Consider the following 19,939-nt stretch of genomic DNA (forward strand, 5'->3'; position numbering starts at 1 on the left):
CATTGTAAATATTGCTATACAGATTGTTTTAAGATTGAGGATTGTTACCCATGTAATTTAACTGCTCGTTCTCCATGTTGTGGCCGTAAGGTGGATATTCTGAACTGCTTGATCCACCTCCTCTTGCTTCGCACTGCATTACTGGGTGAACCTATGAAGAACTAAGAAAACCATCAATTTTCTTATTTAAGAGTTCTACCTAATTAGAGAACATGGTCACCTAATCGACGTTATAAACGCCGGCTGTTTTTGTTGGCTTTGACCTCATTACTTTCCACTAATAGTTATTCAATGATATCTCCTCTATAAATTCATAGGCATCTTCAGGTGTCTTATTATTGATGGTTCCGCCAGCAGTTGTGTCAACTATCTGCCGAGTCGAAGGATTCAAGCCATTATGAAAGGTTTGAACCTATAACCAGAGTGGTAACCCATGGTAAGGGCATCTTCTCAAGAGGTCCTTGTATCTCTCCCATGCATCATAGAGTGTTTCTAAATCGATCTGCATAAAAGAAAAGATATCATTACATAATTTGACAGTTTTAGCTGGCGAAAAATATTTTAATAAAAAATTTTGGTCATTTGTTCCCAAGTAGTGATTGATTCTCGTGGTAACGAGTTCAACCACTGTTTAGCCTTATTCCTCAATGAAAAGGGAAACAACCGAAGTCGAATGGCATCATCAGAAACACCATTGATTTTAAAAGTGTCGCAAAACTCTAAGAAATTTGCCAAGTGAGCGTTGGGATCCTCATCCTGCAAACCATCAAACTAAACAAATTGCTGTATCATTTGAATTGTGTTAGGTTTCAGTTCAAAAGTATTTGCTGCTACAATAGGTCTAACCATGCTTGATTCAGTTCCTGATAAAGAAGGTTTAGCATAGTCATACATAGTGCACGGAGCAGGATTCTAATTAACAGTAATCGCAAGAGGTAGTGGATTTTCTTGGTTTTCAGCCATCTCTTCGGTTGTGGTTGAAGCATCGTCCTCTTGCTCTTCCTCTGTATATCGTAAGCTTCGCCTTATTTCTCTTTGGTTTCTGTGAACTGTGCGATCGAGCTCACTATCAAATAGTAACGATCCTGACGGGTTTCTTCTGGTCATAAACTAGAAAAACCTATCAGAAGAAAATAAATGAAGAATTTAGAAAAGAAAATAAAAATTTAAATTGCAATAAAAGAAAAATGGCTAAAGTAATAAAAATTGAGTGTTCCTAATATCCTAGTTCCCCGACAACGGCGCCAAAAACTTGGTACGTGATATTCATGTTAGGTTTTAAAGATTTATGAATGAATCATTCTTGAAACTAACTTATTATCATGATTAAGGAAAGTGTACCTATCGAACAGTAGTATAGTTCAGCAAGACCGAATTGTCGAACCCAAAGGAACTACGAGTACTAGTATTTACTTCCTTTTTTATTATCTAGCCTAAAATTAAAAGGTTTGGTTATCTAAACTAATTATTAACTAAGAACGCACAGAAAGAAAATTTGGGAAAATACTTTTGGGAAAATTTGATTGATTAAGACAATACCTAAGGAAAAATCCACCAAGACTTCACTTGTTATTTGACTCTGAATCAGACGATTTATTCATTTGACTTGATCCATAGAAATCCATAAGTTAAATTATTATCTCTCTTGAGACTAATAACATGTAACCCTAGGTTGAATAATTGAAATCTCTTTCTAATTAATACCCTAGAATTGCATTAATTCGATCTATGGATTCGCTTATTAGGTTTCACCCTAATACGACAAAATTTTATCACCCTATCTCTAGGCGTGCAATCAACTCCACTTAATTATGACAAATTTACTCTTAGACAGGGTTTATTCCTCCTCTAAATAAGAGCTTAACTTGAATCAATATCCTGTAATATCAAAACAAGAATTAAGAACACATAATTAAGAACAAGTCAAATATTTATCATACAATTCAGATAATAATAACAGGATCCATCTTAGGTTTCATTCCCTTTAGGTATTTAGGGGGTGTAGTTCATACTTATGAAAGAAAACATCTCAAAAGCATAAAAATAAAAAAACATAAGAAAACCCAAAACTCCTGAAGGAACTTGAAGGGATATCTTCAGCCTTGATGATGAATCCGGCTTCTAAGATGGATCAATTGGCTTTTTTTGAGTAATTCCTTGCTTCCTACTCTGCGTCCCTCATCTAAGTGCCTCTTCAGGTGTTTAAATAGGCTTTAGAATGCCTAAGAGGCCCCAAAATTGGCCTTTTCTGAATAGGGTTATACTTGCGCTCGGCAGGGACACACCAGTGTGACACACCCGTGTGCGATTACTCCAGCCCGTGGTCAAGGCTGTTGAACATGCATGGGCGTGTAGTATACCTATGTAAGTTGTGCTTCAATCCTGCCAAAGGGACATGGCCATGTGACACGCCCATGTGGGAAAGTCCAGGCCGTGTTGATTTCCCATTTGGGTCCATTTTCTCCGTTTTCGGGCAATTTCTCACTCTTTTTACTCTCTTATACTCTCCTAAGTATAAAACATGAAATTAAAGGATTAAGAGCATCGAATTCACAAAATCTAAGGAGAAACCATTCATAAATAGGCTAAGCAGGGGATAAAAATATGTATAAATTACTGTTTATCAATTTTTTACGTACCCGAGTCACTTAGCTCTTTCACATATTCTTTCTCGACTTGACCTTGCCCGTTGAACCGTTCAGAATCGGTAAGGATACTCAAAAATCACATAAGCTCGTACAATGCCATATCCCAGATTGGTCTTACATGTTATCACATATCGATGCCATTGTCCTAGATAGCGTCTTACACGTAATCAATTAATGATGCCAATGTCCTAGACATGGTCTTACATGTAATCACAATACAATGCCAATGTCCCAGACATGGTCTTACATGTAATCTCATCTCCATAACCTAATGTCATGACATTCGTATCCTATACTATTCCCAAGGTTCGTACGGGACTTCCGGATGTCGTAACTCTATCAATTCTTGCTCGTATTTTCTCATTCAACATTTATAACAATTTAATGACAAATAAACACATATAATTCAATTTAAAGACATTTACTTGCATTTGAACTTACCTCGTAGTCAGAATAGAGGGAGCAGATCAACTATTCAATAACCTTCGATTTTTTTTTATCTAAATTCGATTTCTTTCGTTCTTGATCTATATATATTCAAAATCAATCCATTTAATCACCAACTTAATCAATTTAATCCACAACACATGTTTGGGCATTTTTTCACTTTAGCCTCTGAAGTTTCACATTTATTCAATTTAGTCCCTATTTCACAAAAACAAAAATTACTCAATTTCTTTCTAATTTCATGCTAGCTGAATTCTCTATAGGTCACTAGCAGCCCATATTTTTCATCTATTTCATAATTTAACCCATCAATTTAAACTTTTCTCAATTTAGTCCCTAATATGCATTTTTACTCAAAATCACTTTACAAAACATGTATATCAAACACCAAGCTTTCATTTTTCATCATCAAACATCCAAAAACACATAAATTCATCAATGTCAACTTTCAAAATCATCAACACTTTCAAAAATTGAAGCATGGGCTAGCTAGAATACGAAGCAACGATCACTAAAACGTAAAAATAAAAAAAAAGAGAGCTAAAACCATACTTCAATCAAGCTTTGCAAGTGCCAAAATTTAAAACCCTATTTTATTTACTTCTTTGCTTTATTCGGCCATAAAAGATGGACAAAATGACCACCATTTTGTTTTGTTTTAATTATTTAAGCTTAAATTCTTAAATTACAAAAATAACCTTTGTTATAAACATTAATAATTCAATTAATGGATGGTTATTTATGAAAATTACACTAACCATGGCCTATTTACAACATAAGGACTTCACATTTAATAAACTATAGTAATTGGGCACTTTTAACTTATAGCATGCTACTATTGCATTTAACGCGATTAAGTCCTTTTTTTCTAAAATTGAGCTATAAAACGATAAAATTATTTCACGAAACTTTCAACCATATCTAATTTCATGCCATAAACATCAAAAATAATATTAAAATGATTTTTTGACATCAATTTTTTGGTTCTAAAACCACCGTTCTAATTTAGCTAAAACTGGGCTGTTATAATGTAGCTCACATGGCCATGTGACATGCCCATGTCTCAGGCCGTGTAGGCATTCCATATGAGGCACACTGTAACACCCTTAACTTGTATCCGTAGCCGGAATAGGGTCATAAAGCATTACAGAAATAAATATAATCCCATCAATTAAATACATAAGTATATAATTATTCATTCGGTCAAGTCATAAGACTTAACTCTAATCATTTGCATAAATTAATATAACTTTTAAATTTAGTCATTTTATATCATACGTAAAAATAAATAGGTAAACATTCACAAGTAACAGCATAAAATATATATAACTTGCACCACCAATTTCCGATCTATGACATCATCATGAAGTTTGTTCCTATCCCATATGATTTACAATTTATTTCTATTTGAAACAATTACAAGGTTATAAACCAACTCACTTCATTTCTTAGTTTTATCGGTTAATACATGTAAATCATTATACACGTTCTCAACTTGCACTTAGTTAGTATATTTATTTGGCCACATAACAGGGTAAGTAACATTCACAGATGTAAACACCTTGCACCCATTCAAGACACATAGTAACATACAAAATTAAACAAATACAAAGTTCAAGTGCGCATGTCTTAATGTAAAGACCATAATATGTCTTAATATAAATACCATAATTCATATTAACTTAGTGACATACATAAAAAAATCTATATGACCGAATGTACATGTATTCATGATAAATGTGTATATTATGACTGCATCCTTAATATAAGCTTAATATAAAATTTACCATTTATATTCGACAAATCAATACATATGCATACATGATATACACTTACTCATATACCAAAGACATACTTAACCTTAATGATACAAACAAATTGTTTAGTCATTAAAACTAATGACAAATAACATACGACATTTTTAGTTAATAATCATATTTATTTAACCAATACACTTCCACTCATTATTATTTATCACTTTATATAATACTATCAAAATGGATAAATTATACTTTAATATACCATCATAGCCGAACATAACTTATAATACATGTAACAAAATCAACCCAATCCCCATTTCCAATACATATAATAACACCTTAATAAAACATAATAACTATCTCCATATATATATATTTTTTATACTCATGCAGAACCATGACCGAATCACCTATAGACACTACCTAAGCCATCAACTATTTTAACGCACATATCACACAACAGCTTAACTAAAGTTCATTCATTCACAACGTATAAGCCCTATTAAGCTCATACCCTGCACATACAAAACCGAATTCAAGTGGAGAAATTATCACAACCAAGACACATTCCAAAACCAACTTAACCATTTAGCCATTTTCGCATGGCTTGAATATACATTCATTCCCAAAATAACCAACTCCAAAACCAACTATTACATGCCATAATTTTAAGTTTAGCTTATGGTACAAATGTAGTAGACAGTGTGATGAACTTGACTGACGATTCCCGAGCTTGTAGCTTGACCTTAAAATCTATAAAATAGAGTAAACATAATGTAACACCCCGATTTTTGGGCTTGAAAGTATTGGGCCTTGAGTCTGGGCTCGGGTGGAAAATGGCCCGAATAATTTGGATGTTATTATTATTTCGTATGTTTAGTTTAGTAATTAAATAAATTACGAAGAGTTTATGGTGTGGGAAAAAAAGGCCCAAGAGTAAATTTAATTCGAGGCAATTCTTGAATTTTAATTTTGGGAGAGAGGGTTTTGGCGATATGGGGTTTTAAAGTTGAGGTGGTAAAATAGGACACAAATAAGGCCTTGGTAAAGTGGCAAGGTGGCACCACTAAGTTCCTAAAAAAAAGGCGTCTGGGAAGGAATTAAAGGTCCAAGGTTCAAGTTGCAAGGTAGGCATATTGTTATTTTTTTTAGGCATGTGCCGGGTATGTGATCACTTAAGTGAATTTCGGCAAGGGCCTTAGGGAGGTTGGGCCGATTGTTTTAATTGATATTAGGGTTAGGTTCTTTTCTTTTTTTGTCATTCATCCTTTCTGAGTTCTCACAAAAGCCGAAAACGCAAATTCCTTCTCCTTGGTGCCGATTTCTTCTTCCTCTCTTTTTCCTCCATTTTCTTTCTTCCTTTTTGCTTTTTCTTCTAGCCGAAACCTTCTGATCACCTTACTCACCTCCTCTGTCGATCCCATCCTCCACAAAACATCCATAGCCGATTGCCATAAAAGTCGAAATCCCGAAAACTCACTTCTTGTGCCGATTACTCCAAGCCAAAATCCTTCAGTTATTTTTGTTCTTTTTGATCAACTTTCATCTTCTCTAAACCCTTAGTATCTGTCAGCAACATTACTTCAATGTTATAGCCTCAAATCGTCATCTTCTTAGTCACTTAAAAAGCCGAAACACCATAGATTTAGGGACTTATAGCCGAAACTTCAGATCTCCTGGATTCGAGTTCTACTATCGTTTAGAGGATAGATATACATCAGATCTGTGTATAAATCAAATAGGAATAAGTGGTAAGTGCTCATCACCTATGATCTAGTCTTATTTTACAATCTAGAAAAGCCGAAGTCCCTAAAATCTAAGGAGGCTGTCGATTTTGGCATAGGGCTTTAAGGGTCTTTAACCGATGATTTTTTTTGGTTATTAGTGTCTTCTAGAGGTTTGATCGAAGGCTTGGATCTTTGGACCAACTAGACTGTGACAGCCCAAAATTGACCCTAGTTGGGAAGTGATTTCGGGACCGCTAAACTGAGTCACCAAAATGTTTGAATGTAATATTTATTGTCTAGAATATGTAATTATGAATGTGTGAAAATTTCAAGTTCCGATTTAGCCGATTGCATGTGAATTCAGTTAGTAGGACTTGTGTAACACTTTTGAAAAGTGAAAGGCTAATCTATAAGGACCTAATAGTGCATGTAGTCAAAGGGGAGGACTTGCATGTCAAATTCCCCCCCCCCAAGTTGTAGTGGCCGGCCATGACAAGGAATCATGGGCTAAACATGTCATGAAACATGTTTTGTTGGTGCATTAGGGAGAAACAATAAACAAATAAGTATGGGTAATAAAGAAAGAAAAAAAATGTGTGTGTGTGAGTGAAACCCCCATTGCCGTGCATTGTGGAAGAGAAAAGAAAAAAATTGTTCATCCATCTTTTCATTCTCTCTTGACCGAAAATACTAGAGGAAGGAAGGAATTTTGCTTCATGTTTGTTTTGGAAGAGGATTAGGAAGAGGTTGGCTATACTTGCATCAAGCTTAAGGTATGTTTGAGGTTGTGCCATGAGATTCATGCATGTTTTTAGTTGCTAGCTTGATGTTCTTGGTAGCCCATGGTTCAAATCTTTGCTATGTCATGGGAATGAAATTCGCCAAAGTAAATGTGGTGTTAATGCCATTGCATGCTAAATATCAAGCTTGATAATGATACATGTGATGGGGATTGAGGACTCATAGATTTTCTTTTAGCATTTTTGAATGAGATACTAAGTTCTTTGTTTAATCATGACCAAAATTATGGTGTTGTGATGTATTCGCCATGGTACATCCATAAGTGTGATTTATGCTCATTGCATGGAAAGTAAGATTTGTGTATTGAAATTTTGTTCATGTTTAGTTACAATCAACTTGAGATTCGGCTCTAGCATATATATATGTATATATGTTTGCACACGATGTATTGGTATGACATATATGCTATTTCAAGGTGTATATTTGCTTGTGATGATGTCTCGATTATGAAGTAAATGAGAGATGTGCATTGAGCTACGATATGTAATCGTTAGTAGTAAAATGTATGCTGTTTTGTGTGGTATTAAGTGTATAATTGGCCTCAACATGGACATGTATATTCGCCACATGAGGGGAAATTGGTGTGCATGCATTCGGTTAGAGGCAAGCATATTGATGCCTATTCTTGGCTTAGAAAATTTGGATAAGAGGAATATTAACTAATGTGTTGAGTTCGATTCATGATTTCGTACATATGCGACTTTGATGCCTAATGAGTATATATATTGGCTAAGTATCTTGAATTCCTCTTTCGATGCTCAAATGATAAAACCAATTTATTTGTTAAATTAAGCTCAAGAGCAAAGGGGAGCTAAATCCGATAAGGGGAAGGAAAAAGTCGTCGAATAGCCGTCGAAATCGTTCGACCACGTCCGAGGTAAGTTCTTGAGTAATAGAGCTTAAATTCTGAATTGATTAGATCATGTTTAAAGCAAATTAAAATCATGCTCTTTGTGTGTGGCTATTGAGCCAAAATTGCAAGTGTAAAAAGTGCCTTGTGTTTGAGTTTTGCTATTGAAAATGAAATACGAATGTGTCATAATTTATTGATAATTGTGCTCGGTTATTCGAACGATGTCCGGGTTAAGTCCCGAAGGCTTTGTGCTAAGTTCGGACTAGGATCCGAAGGCATTCGTGCGAGTTAATAAATCCGGGCTAAGCCCGAAGGCATTGTGCAAGTTACTAAACCCGGGTTAAGTCCGAAGGCATTCGTGCGAAGTCGCTATAACGGGCTTCGTCCGAAGGCATTTGAGCGATTCGTTATATCCGGTTAAATTCCGAAGGTACGTGATTCTAGAATAAGCGATCTTGCTGTAAAATTTCAGTTAATGCGCTTGAAAAAATTCCAGCAATGAGGTATGTTCATATGAGCTTGAATTAGTTGATTCCTTGAATAATATTCGCTCGATCGAGTAATGAGTTTCCGGTATTTGACTAAGGTGATCCCTTATGTATGAACATAGGGGTTGGAATGTGAAATGAGTATGATATTGAGAATTTGTGCATATGAAATTATCCGTTAGCTTTATGAATGCTATGCTTTTGTTGTGTGGAATCTCTTGCTCAAACTTACTAAGCATAAATTGCTTACTCCGTTTTCTCTGTTTCTGCTTTTATAGATTTTGCTCGTTAGCTATCGGATTCGGGATCATCGAAGTCGAAGTCATCCACACTATCAAAGCCCCCTTTTTGGTACAAATTTTGGTTGAACTTTGAAATGGCATGTATAGGACTACCCTTTTGTTGTAGGTCATGTACCTTTCGGTTTTGTGTAAACTTGGATAGCCATGCGAAAATGGCTTATATACGTTTTTAGTATAATACTATAATCGTTTGTATGTTGATCATTATGGGGTATGAAATTGTTTTGAAACGATTAGCCATTGGAATGGTTAATCATGATCACACTTTGTGCTATGTATGCAAAAAGGGCCAATTGAATCATGGAAATCATGAAATAGGTAAAGCCTACCTTAAAGGCAGATGCTGACTGCAGCAGTGATGTGGATGTGAAAAATCACTAAAAATAGTATGAATGGTATTAAATAGTGAATAAATTATGTAAATGAACCTTGATGAGTCTACTTTCATATGGAAGAAATGAAACGGTCATAGGAGTTACATGTGAAGAGATATTAAAGTTCTTGTGAAACAGGGCCAGAACGGTTTCTGGATCCCCTGTTCCGACTTTAGAAATTTATTGTAAATTAACCAGAGATAATTAAGAGTCATTCCATATATGTATAGATTCCTCCCTGAGTCTAGTTTCTATAGAAACAAACGGCATCAGTATTGAAGCCCTGTACAGGGAGATATCCATTTCGTAACGCACGAAGGTCAGTGTAGTCGATCCCTGCAACAGGGGAGACTTTAACTAATAAACTGTACCAATTGGCTCGACCACAAATTCTATAAAAATATATGTAGATGGACATATGAGTCTAGTTTCAGGGAAAAATTACGAAAAAAATTTTTGAGCTCTGAAACTCAAGATATGATTTTTAAGGCGACAGTGATGCAGTAACCAGCTTGTCTGGAAATTTCTAAATGGACTGTGAAAATAGTTAAGTCTGTGTGCACCTTGTGTTCGATTCCGGCAACGGACTCGGGTACGGGGTGTTACATAGACTTGGACCTAGTTGTCAGTTTTCGGCAAAAAGGTAAGATTCTAAAGGCTTTAAGGGCATGGTTCGAATATGGGTAGGTGTATATTGGGATTGGTTGTTGTGGGTTGCAATCTAAGAATTGTTGTAATCAATTGTAGGACATCGTAAGGGATCTCAGTAGTAGTCGTCGTGAAACAGGTGTGTGTCGAACACCCTCTCATAGTTTAATTTGGCAAAAGCTGAAATGTCGAAATTCTGGCATTTCGTGGGCTTGTGAGTGTGCGAATGCTCACAAGACGTTTAGAAATCATTACATATGAAATCGCAAAGTGGTAAGTTAGTCGTGTGTGAAATTTCATGCACTTCGGTAATTGAGCCTCGATAGGCTAAAACTGGGCCCAATGGGCTCACGGGCCCATACGGGTTAATAAATAAAAAATAATAAAAATATATAATATAAAAAAATAGGCAATAAGTATGTTCTGTTAGACTATGGAATCGAAATTGCTTAAAGCGGTAAGCTGGTCATAAAACTTGGGTTAAATGGGCTTAAATGGCTAATGGACACTGTAGGGCCCATTAGGGGTTTTAGGGCCCAATGGCTAAAATTGTGAAATTGAGACAAATAAATTATTGCGATGTCAAATGGGCTAGTAAGGGCAGTAACATTCGCAAGAACCCTTAAAACTGATAAAATTACTAAAATACCTTTATATGTGGATATTTTACAGATTTACCCCTAGGAGCAAAATTACTGATATACCCCTAAGGTTAAGGTTGACCTGAATGCATGTTTAACTGTTACTATTTACTGCATGCCATGTTATTATTATCTGATAAGGTTGACCTGAATGCATGTTCGACTGTTACTATTTACTGCATGCCATGTTATTATTATCTAATGCATGGGACTGGGTTATTGATGGAGTAAGTATTGAAAGTGGCTTGACCACGTACTGGAGGCTTTGCCTCAACTTACTGATATCTGAGCAACAATGCTGCAACTGTGGACTGTAGGGCTGGGTGGGTTGAGCTATTCTCCACATGGAGTGTAGGGCTGGTACGGGTGGAGTGTAGCGGTTGGTTATAGGCTAGGTTGGGCTTGCATACACGAATATGTCTGTTCTGTTCTGGAATTGGCCTATGGGCCATACTGTTATCTGAAGATGGGCTAAAGCCCAGTTTACTGTATTCTAAAAAGGGCTTTGGCCCAGTACCCGCTGTTATCTGAATAGGGCTTAGGCCCAATGGGCTCGAGCTGACTTGGGCTTTGGATGGGTTTTCCATACACACTGAGTTTTCCAAACTCACCCCTTTTCTCTTCCGTCCTTGCAGGTGAGCCCTAGTTGGTGGACTTGGAGCTGGGCGAGATTCAGAGTGGCCACGAAGATTAAATTTCTGGTTTTTAAATAAGTTTCAATTAGCTTCCTTTTAAATTTCGCATTTATTTTTGATTATTTTGATTTTGGTTGAAGTTGTAATAAGGCCGCTCTATTATTTTTATTTTGGGTTTTTAAATTACTTAAATCGTTTTCAACTTGAGATTCGCATCACTTAAATTGATTCCTTAAAATTGGTTAGCTCTAGGGCGCGTTTTATAAAAGTTACTTATTTTCAAAATATCACGATAATCGAGAAAAGCTTCTGCAACGTAAATGTTTTCAAAGGAAATAAATATTTTAAATAGACTTAAACTTAATTTGTTGTTCGTGGACAAGTAATAAGCTTAAAGTGTGGCAATGGATGTGTGCATGTCTAGGATTGGATCATGGAAGAGCTAGGTACTTAAGCAGTCAAATTGACTCACCTCCTCTCTTCTTGAATCCTACCTGGTGCGCAGTTTCCATTCACTTTAATTTAAAACGAAGGTATTCTTTAAACACTAAGAAAGATTTTACATAAAACATGACTTCTCTAATAACGCTTCAATGTGACACGCTAGATTCGGTCGTAACGTCTAGGCCGGGTTTGGGGTGTTACATTTAGTGGTATCAGAGCCCGGTTACAACAACTCGACTGTGGATCAGGTCCAAAAATTTTTTCGAAAAACTTTGCTAAACTTAGGCCCAAGAAGGGTATTTTGGAAACGGTTTTGGAAAATTCTTTTCGAAGATATTTTACAAGGTATACATGTTTTAAGGTTCAATCTTAAAATGGTTTAAGTTTTTTTGGATTTCTTAAATTTGATAACCGAAGAAGTGGCACACTGAATCCTTGGCACCAAGTTTGTAAGTATTTTTATTCTGTACTGTACTAAAATATTGTTATACTACTATAGTGTAATAGCCCAAAATTGGGTCTAGTTGGAACAGAGGTTTCGGGACCACAAAATCTGAGATATAAATAATTATTTTATGATTATTTTGAGGTCTATGATATGATTGTATGATTGTGTGAAAATTTCGTGAAGAAATTCTATGCATAAAGTGCTTAATTCGAAGTTAGGGACTAAATTGAATAAGTTGCAAAACTTGCATTCTAGACGTTTCTAGTATGAAATTGATTTGAAATATTAATTAGGAGGTCTTAAATAGAAATTTGACCAATTTCTAAGTTATGGACAAAAATTGGACATGGATGGAATTTTTGGAGAGTTTAGTAGTAAGGGTATTTTGGTCATTTAGGGGTAAAATGAATTAAAATACAAAATTAAAAGCCAATTTTGCTCATCTTCTTTACCACGGACGTGTATACCAAGGGAGACTCCATGGCTAGGGTTTTCAAGCTTCCCAAGCTCAATTGTAAGTCCGTTCTAACCTCGTTTTTCAAGTTCTTTACGTTTTTGGAGTCCTGGTAACTTGATTTAGCTTATGCTTGCAATAATTCAACCTAGGGTTCATATTTGGAAAAATACCCATAGGTAAAATTTGTGTATTCTGGTGTTTTATGATACAATATGAGGTTTTAAATTATGTTAGACAACTTGTGCTACTCGGTTTTAAGTGAAAACGAGCAAAAGGGCTTAATCAAGAAAATACCTAATAGTCATAAGTATATGTTAGAGTGAGAATTTGATGTTGCCATAGAAGGGAAAAGTGATCATCATGTCATAAAACATAAGAATAAGGGATGAAGTTTAATTCCCAAGCCTAGGGGCAAAAGTGTAATTATGCAAAAGTTTAGGGGCAAAATTGTAATTTTTTCAAAGTTTGAGTTAAGGACTATTTTGAATAGTACATTAATTAAATAAGTAAAATATGATGTTTTAGATCCCGGAAAACGAGATTTGAACCTAGAATGAGAGAAAAATGGAAAATTGGGAAAGTTGGTAACATGGCCGTTTTAATATCAAGGTAAGTTCATATGTATAATAAGCATTAATTTATGCATGTTTCAATGTAAAATTGATATATTTACTATGATCTCCGAGGTGTTGAAAGTATGTAAGTTGGTATGATAATAATACAACAATAATGTTGTAATTTATATTTGAAAGTTAAATTTAGTGAATTAATTGAATTATGTTAAATTAAATGATTATGGTGCCAAGTTTATGAATTGATTTAAAAATATGTCTATGGTACATGAAGTGCATTGAATTATCATACATAAATGTGATTTCTATGATTATGGATATTATGGGAAATTGTAAGTTCATATGATTTTTAATAAGACAATGTGTAATTTAATGTTATTGCGTTGATATTAAATGAGATGTAAGTTTATATGTAAGCAATACATCACTATTACTTGTATTATGATATTTTATAAATATATTGGAAATATGTTTGTGGATAATTACTTGATTGGTGAAATTGTTGGAAAAGAGAGAAATCCGGGTTAACCTTGGAAAGATTGGATGATACTGAGATGGTATGTAGCTAGGTCACATGTATAGTGTTGAGTGCACATCATGTGTACAAGAGAGCTACATGACATTATGATGTAGCTAGGTCGCATGGGTGATACTATGTGTACACCATGTAGACAAGAGAGCTACGGGATATATGTAGCTAGGTCTGTGACAGCCCAAAATTGACCCTAGTCGGGAAGTGGTTTCGGGACCACTAAACCGAGTCACCGAAATGTTTGAACGTAATATTTATTGTCTAGAATATGTATTTACGAATGTGTGAAAATTTCAAGCTTCGGTTTAGTCGATTGCATGTGAATTCAGTTAGTAGGACTTGTATGTCACTTTTGAAAATTGATAGGCTAATCTATAAGGACCTAATAGTACATGTAGTCAAAAGGGAGGACTTGCATGTCAAAATCCCCCCCCAAGTGCTTGTGGCCGGCCATGACAAGGAAGCATGGGCAAGACATGTCATGAAACATGTTGGGTGAGTGTTTTATGTTGAAATAAATAAAATAAGGTGCATGAGTAATAAAAAAAAAAAGTGTGTGTGTGAAGGCTTTCCCCTCCCCTCCCCATTGCCGTGCAAGTGAGAAAGAAAAAAAAAAAAAAAAAAAAAGCTTTGTTCATCTTTTTTTTTTTCATCCTTTTGGCCGAAAATCTCAAGGGAGAAGAGAGGGGTCCTTGCTCATGGTTGGTTTGGAATAGGTTGGCCATCCTTGTAGCTAGATTAAGGTATGTTTAATATGGTGCCATGAGATTCATGCATGTTCTTAGTTGCTAGTTTTAGTTCTAATTAGTCCATGATTCAAAACCTTGCTATGTCATGGGGATGATAGTATGAAATGAAAATTTGAGATAAGTAAGGTTAAATTTGATTTGGTAAAATCGGCCATATGGGTGTATATGTTTGTAAAAATATATTTTTTTTGTTAACTCCTTACAATCGGTTGTAGGAGTAATATTGGCTTATAAGGTTGAGTTGATTCATGATGTTGTATGTTAGGATTAAAATACTTGAGACTAGATTAGCTTAATGGTAACCATGCATTCGGCCTTGAAGCATTAAACAAATGTTGGTTGAGATTTTGATATTTTGAACAAAGATAGTTGTGAAATGGGGTGAAAACCATTAAGTTATACACATAAAAATCCAGCAAGAAGATTAAACTACTAAATGTATTCATTTTAGATCAAGACATCAAAGAGGAGAACCAAGCAAAGGCAAAGCAAAGATAATCGAGTAGTAGATTGGGAATCATTTCATCCGATATAAGGTAAGTCATTAAGCACTTATTTTGTACTAATTTAAAGGGTCGTAATGTCCAAGTAATGATGCTGAATGAAATGGTAGAATATATATATAAACATGTATGTATGTGGTGATAAAATATTGAATTGAAAGAAAAGAGGTGAGATGTATTGAATGATCGGTTTTGCACTAAGTGTGCGGTGTAAACATTTATAATCACAAATTGGCACTAAGTGTGCGGGTTCAAATTATACAGCACTAAGTGTGCAAGTTTGATTATATAGCACTAAGTGTGCGAGTTCGACTATTAAGCACTAAGTGTGCGGGCTTATTGCACATCCTCTAATAAACGTACATGTTCTATGTGCGGCCTTACCGAGTCAATCATGGACAGCGATGCGAGTAAACACCTTGAGCTCATGAGGAATGGACATTATATTTATATTTGGAATTTTGGTTTGGTAAGTCTTGATCTATGTGGTGATTATGCTCGAAAATAAATGCATGCAATGTCATATGGCGTAATGTATGAAATATCAAGTAGGGCTTGGTATGTGACCAAACCGAAATGCCTAAAGAATTATAGTACCGTTTGGGGTGTGGATGGAGGATTTTAATCCGCATTAATTATTTTCTTTTATGGTATATTATTACTGAACGGCAATATAATGCTTATGGCTTACTGAGTTATATACTCACCCGGTGTTTGCTTGTCGCCATTTTAGGTTTCTCGGACTCGTCCTTTTTGCGTGCTCGTGATCGTCATTGGAGTCATCACCTGGCTAGCAACTTTTGGTATTTTTTTGTGTAGTCGGTTTAGGAGAACATTTTGGCATGTATAGGCTAATATGCTTTGTTGAACTTTGGTATGTAAACTTTTAGCCATGCGAAAATGGCATAAATGCTCGGTTGGATTTAGTTCTCAAATGTTAAGTCACAAGTCTTGGTAATTGATTTCCATGCCTTATGCCATGGTTGATTATTTTGGTGTTAAAATGCATGTTATGGCCATAGTGTAGTAGGGAGATGTTGGATAATGATTAGCCTCTGGTATGGCTAGTCATGATCATGATTTGTGACATGTATGATGAATCACTAGTTAGATCAAAGGGAAATCATGAAATAGGCATAGTTGCTTTAGTGACAGGTGCTGGCAGCAGCAGTAACGTGAGATTGAAAAATCACTAAAAATAGTAGGAATGGTATTAAATAGTAAATAAATTATGTAAATGTACCTTGATGAATCTACTTTTATATAGAAGAAACGAAATGGTCATATGAGTTATAAGTTAACAGATATTAAAGTTCTTGTGAAACAGGGCCAGAACGGTTTCTGGATCCCCTGTCCCGACTTTGGAAAATCATTGTAAATTAACCAGAGATAATTAGGAGTCATGCCATATGTGTAGATTCCTCTCTGAGTCTAGTTTCTATAGAAACAAACGGAATTAGTATTGAAGCCCTGTACAGGGAGATATCCAATTCGTAATGCACAAAGGTCAGTGTAGTCGATCCCTGCAACAGGGGAGACTTTAACTAATAAACTGTACTAATTGGCTCGACCAAAAATTCTAGAAAAAAATATGTAGATGGAAATATGAGTCTAGTTTCAGGGAAAAATTGCGAAACTGATTTTTGAGTTGTAAATCTCAAGTTATGAATTTTGGAGCGACTAGTACACAGATTGGCAGCTTGTCGGGAAACTCTCAATAAGTGGGTTGAAGTCTGTTAACACCTCGTGTTCGACTCCGGCGACGGTCTCGGGTTCGGGGTGTTACATTTTTATTGGTATCAGAGCTATGGTTTAGTCGGTTCTAGGACTACCATAGCGCGTATGAGTCTAGCTATACATGCCATAATGTTAATGTTTAAATGTGTGATGACTTCTGACGGTTAAAATTTTTGTTTTGATTAGTAAATGGATCCCGGTGTAGAGAGAACCTTGGCGGATGACGTTGAAAGTGTAGCGGCTGCTCCTGCACAAGGGACGCCGCCTGTTGAACCTCAGTCATCTGCGAATAATCAAGGTGAGGAGGCAAAACAAGCCTTCTTTACCATGATGAACGAGTGGGTAGCGCAATACGCCCGAACCAATCCGGCTGTCCAACAATTCCCGAATTTAAATAATCCACCCCAAGGGCCTGTAATGCCATCGCCATCGATCCTATGAGGCCGAGTAAGCCACTGTAGACTTGATTAGAAAGCGGGGCTGAGGAGTTTAAGGCCATAGTTCTTGATGATGCCGAAAGAGCCGAAGTTCGGCTTGATAACACCATTCGGTGTTTGATGAACTATCATGCACACCGATGAATGTCTAAAGTGTCCTATATCCTTGTTGTAGACTCGACTTACTATTGGTGGAGGACTTTGATCTCCATAGTCCCAAACGAAGCGAGTTACTTGGGATTTCTTTCAAAGCGTAATTTGAAAGAAGTATATTAGTCAACGATTCATCGATCAGAAGCGTAAGGAATTCTTGGAACTCAAGCAAGGCCGTATGACAGTACCTGAATACGAACATGAGTTCGTAAGACTTAGTCGGTATGCTCGGGAGTGTGTGGCCGATGAGGTTGCTATGTGCAAAAGATTTGAAGAAGGATTGAATGAAGATTTAAAACTACTAGTGGGTATTTTGGAGATAAAGGAGTTCGTGACGCTGGTCGAACGAGCCTGCAAGGCGGAAGAACTTGGAAAGGAGAAGAAGAAGGCTGAATTTGAAGCTAAAGACTATCGTAAGAGATCGATGGGTAAAGCTCCGTTCTCGACCGTAAAGAAGTTCGTGGAGGACACTAATAAATCGAGGACGACTTCGGGAATTTCCATTAGAGCACGACCATCGACGGACTCCCGAGCTACTTCGATGGCTAGTGTGGGCAATAATCGTCAAGAGAGACCTGAATGCCCCCAATGTGGAAGACGACACCTAGGTGAATGTTGGGGTAAGTCTGTTGCTTAGGGCTTGTTACGGATGTGGTTCAAGGACCACTTCATTAGAGATTGCACGAGCTAGATGAGAAGAATAAGATGCAAGGTGCAAGATCGAGTGGGGCGACGACTAGAGGTAGACCCCGAGGATTTCAGGAGGTAGGGGTGGTAATCGAGAGGAGCCACCGACACGGTTGTTCGATCCGAGACCCGTGCTCCTGCTAGAGCATATGCCATCCGCGCACTAGAGGAGGCATCCTCCCCTGACGTTATCACTGGTACTTTTACTCTCTTTGATACTAGTGTGATTGCATTGATTGACCCCGCTCTACTCATTCATATGTATATGAAACTTTAGCATCCAAGAAGACTCTACTGTTGAGTCTCATCGAGTTCGTAATTCGAGTGTCAAACCCTTTGGGTCAATACGCATCGTTGATAAAGTGTGCAAGAGATGCCCCTAATAATTGAGAATCTGTTTTCCTACCGATCCGATGCTTCTACCATTTGATGAATTCGATGTTATTCTTGGTATGGATTGGCTGATCGTACATGATGCGTTGGTGGATCGCAAAGGAAAACCATTGATTTGAGGAGTGCAAATAATGAGGTAGTCCGAGTCGAGTCTCGATTTAAAAGGAGTGCCGCGATAATATCTTCTATGACCGCCGGAGATATGCGAAAAGGGTGTGAAACATACCTTGCGTATGTGTTTGAAAGTAAAGATACGTAAAAGAAACTCGAATCGGTACCAGTGGTTTGTGAGTATTCAGATGTTTTTCCGGAGGAGTTACCGGATTGCCACCGGTTCGAGAAGTGGAATTCGCATCGAAATTGTACCGGTACTACGCCGATCTCAATAGCTCCGATCGTATGGCATTAACGGTTAAAGGAATTGAAGGTCCAATTGCGAGAATTGACGGATAGAGGTTTCGCTCGACCGAAGTTTTTCTCCATGGGCGCACTAAAGATTGTTTGTGAAAAGAAGGACGGAAGCATGAGGTTGTGCATCGACTATCGCCAACTCAATAAAGTGACGATAAAGAATAAATATCCGTTGCCACTAATTGACGGTTTGTTTGATCAATTAAAGGAGCCTCGGTGTTTTCAAAGATAGATTTGAGGTCGGGTACTATCGGTTGAGGGTCCGAGAATCGGACATACCCAAAACCGCTTTTAGAACGAGGTACGGTCACTACGAATTCTTGGTGATGCCGTTTGGGCTCACTAATGCCCTACGGTGTTTATGGATTTAATGAATAGAATTTTCAGGCCATACTTGGATCGGTTCGTAGTTGTATTTATCGATGACATTTTGGTCTATTCGAGAGATGAAACCGAACATCTTGAACACCGAGGCTAGTGTTGCAAATCTTACGAGATAAGCGAGTTATACGCAAAGTTCAATAAATGTGAATTTTGGTTGAAAGAGGTTAGCTTTTGGGGCACGTGGTGTCCGTGACGGTGTCGTGGTGGACCGAACAAAATTTCGACCATAGTCGATTGGAAACCACCAAGGAATGTTACGAAGTTAGGAGCTTTTGGGGCTTGCGGTTATTACCGACGATTTGTAAAGGTTTCTCGACGATAGCCACGCCAATGACGGTTACTCCAAAAGGATGTTAAGTTCGAATGGACGGAGAAATGTCGAAAAGTTTCGATCAACTGAAAGCTTATTTGATGAAGCCCCAATTCTAGTGCAACCCGAATCGGGCAAAGAGTTTGTCATTTATAGTGACGCATCCCTACTTGGGTTGGGTTGCGTATTGATGCAAGAAGGGCGAGTTGTGGCCTATCGTCGAGACAATTAAAGCCACATGAGAAAAATTATCCGACCCATGATCTCGAATTGGTCGCCATCGATTCGCCTTAAAGATATGGCGACATTACTTATTTGGTGAGAAGTGCCATGTGTATTCGGATCACAAAAGTCTCAAATATTTGATGACTCAAAGAGACTTAAATTTGCGACAAAGA

The 19,939-nt window shown here is 36.8% G+C and overlaps 1 non-coding gene across 1 annotated transcript; it reads left to right on the top strand.

Annotated features, from left to right (window-relative positions):
* The first annotated feature begins 428 nt into the window (after positions 1-428).
* Positions 429-535, top strand: LOC128296170 (small nucleolar RNA R71). The gene has a single exon (XR_008286718.1). It is a non-coding gene; the product is annotated as a small nucleolar RNA R71 (small nucleolar RNA).
* Positions 536-19,939: the final 19,404 nt, after the last annotated feature.

Source organism: Gossypium arboreum, chromosome 7, assembly GCF_025698485.1.
Source record: "Gossypium arboreum isolate Shixiya-1 chromosome 7, ASM2569848v2, whole genome shotgun sequence".
Classification (NCBI taxonomy): domain Eukaryota; kingdom Viridiplantae; phylum Streptophyta; class Magnoliopsida; order Malvales; family Malvaceae; genus Gossypium; species Gossypium arboreum.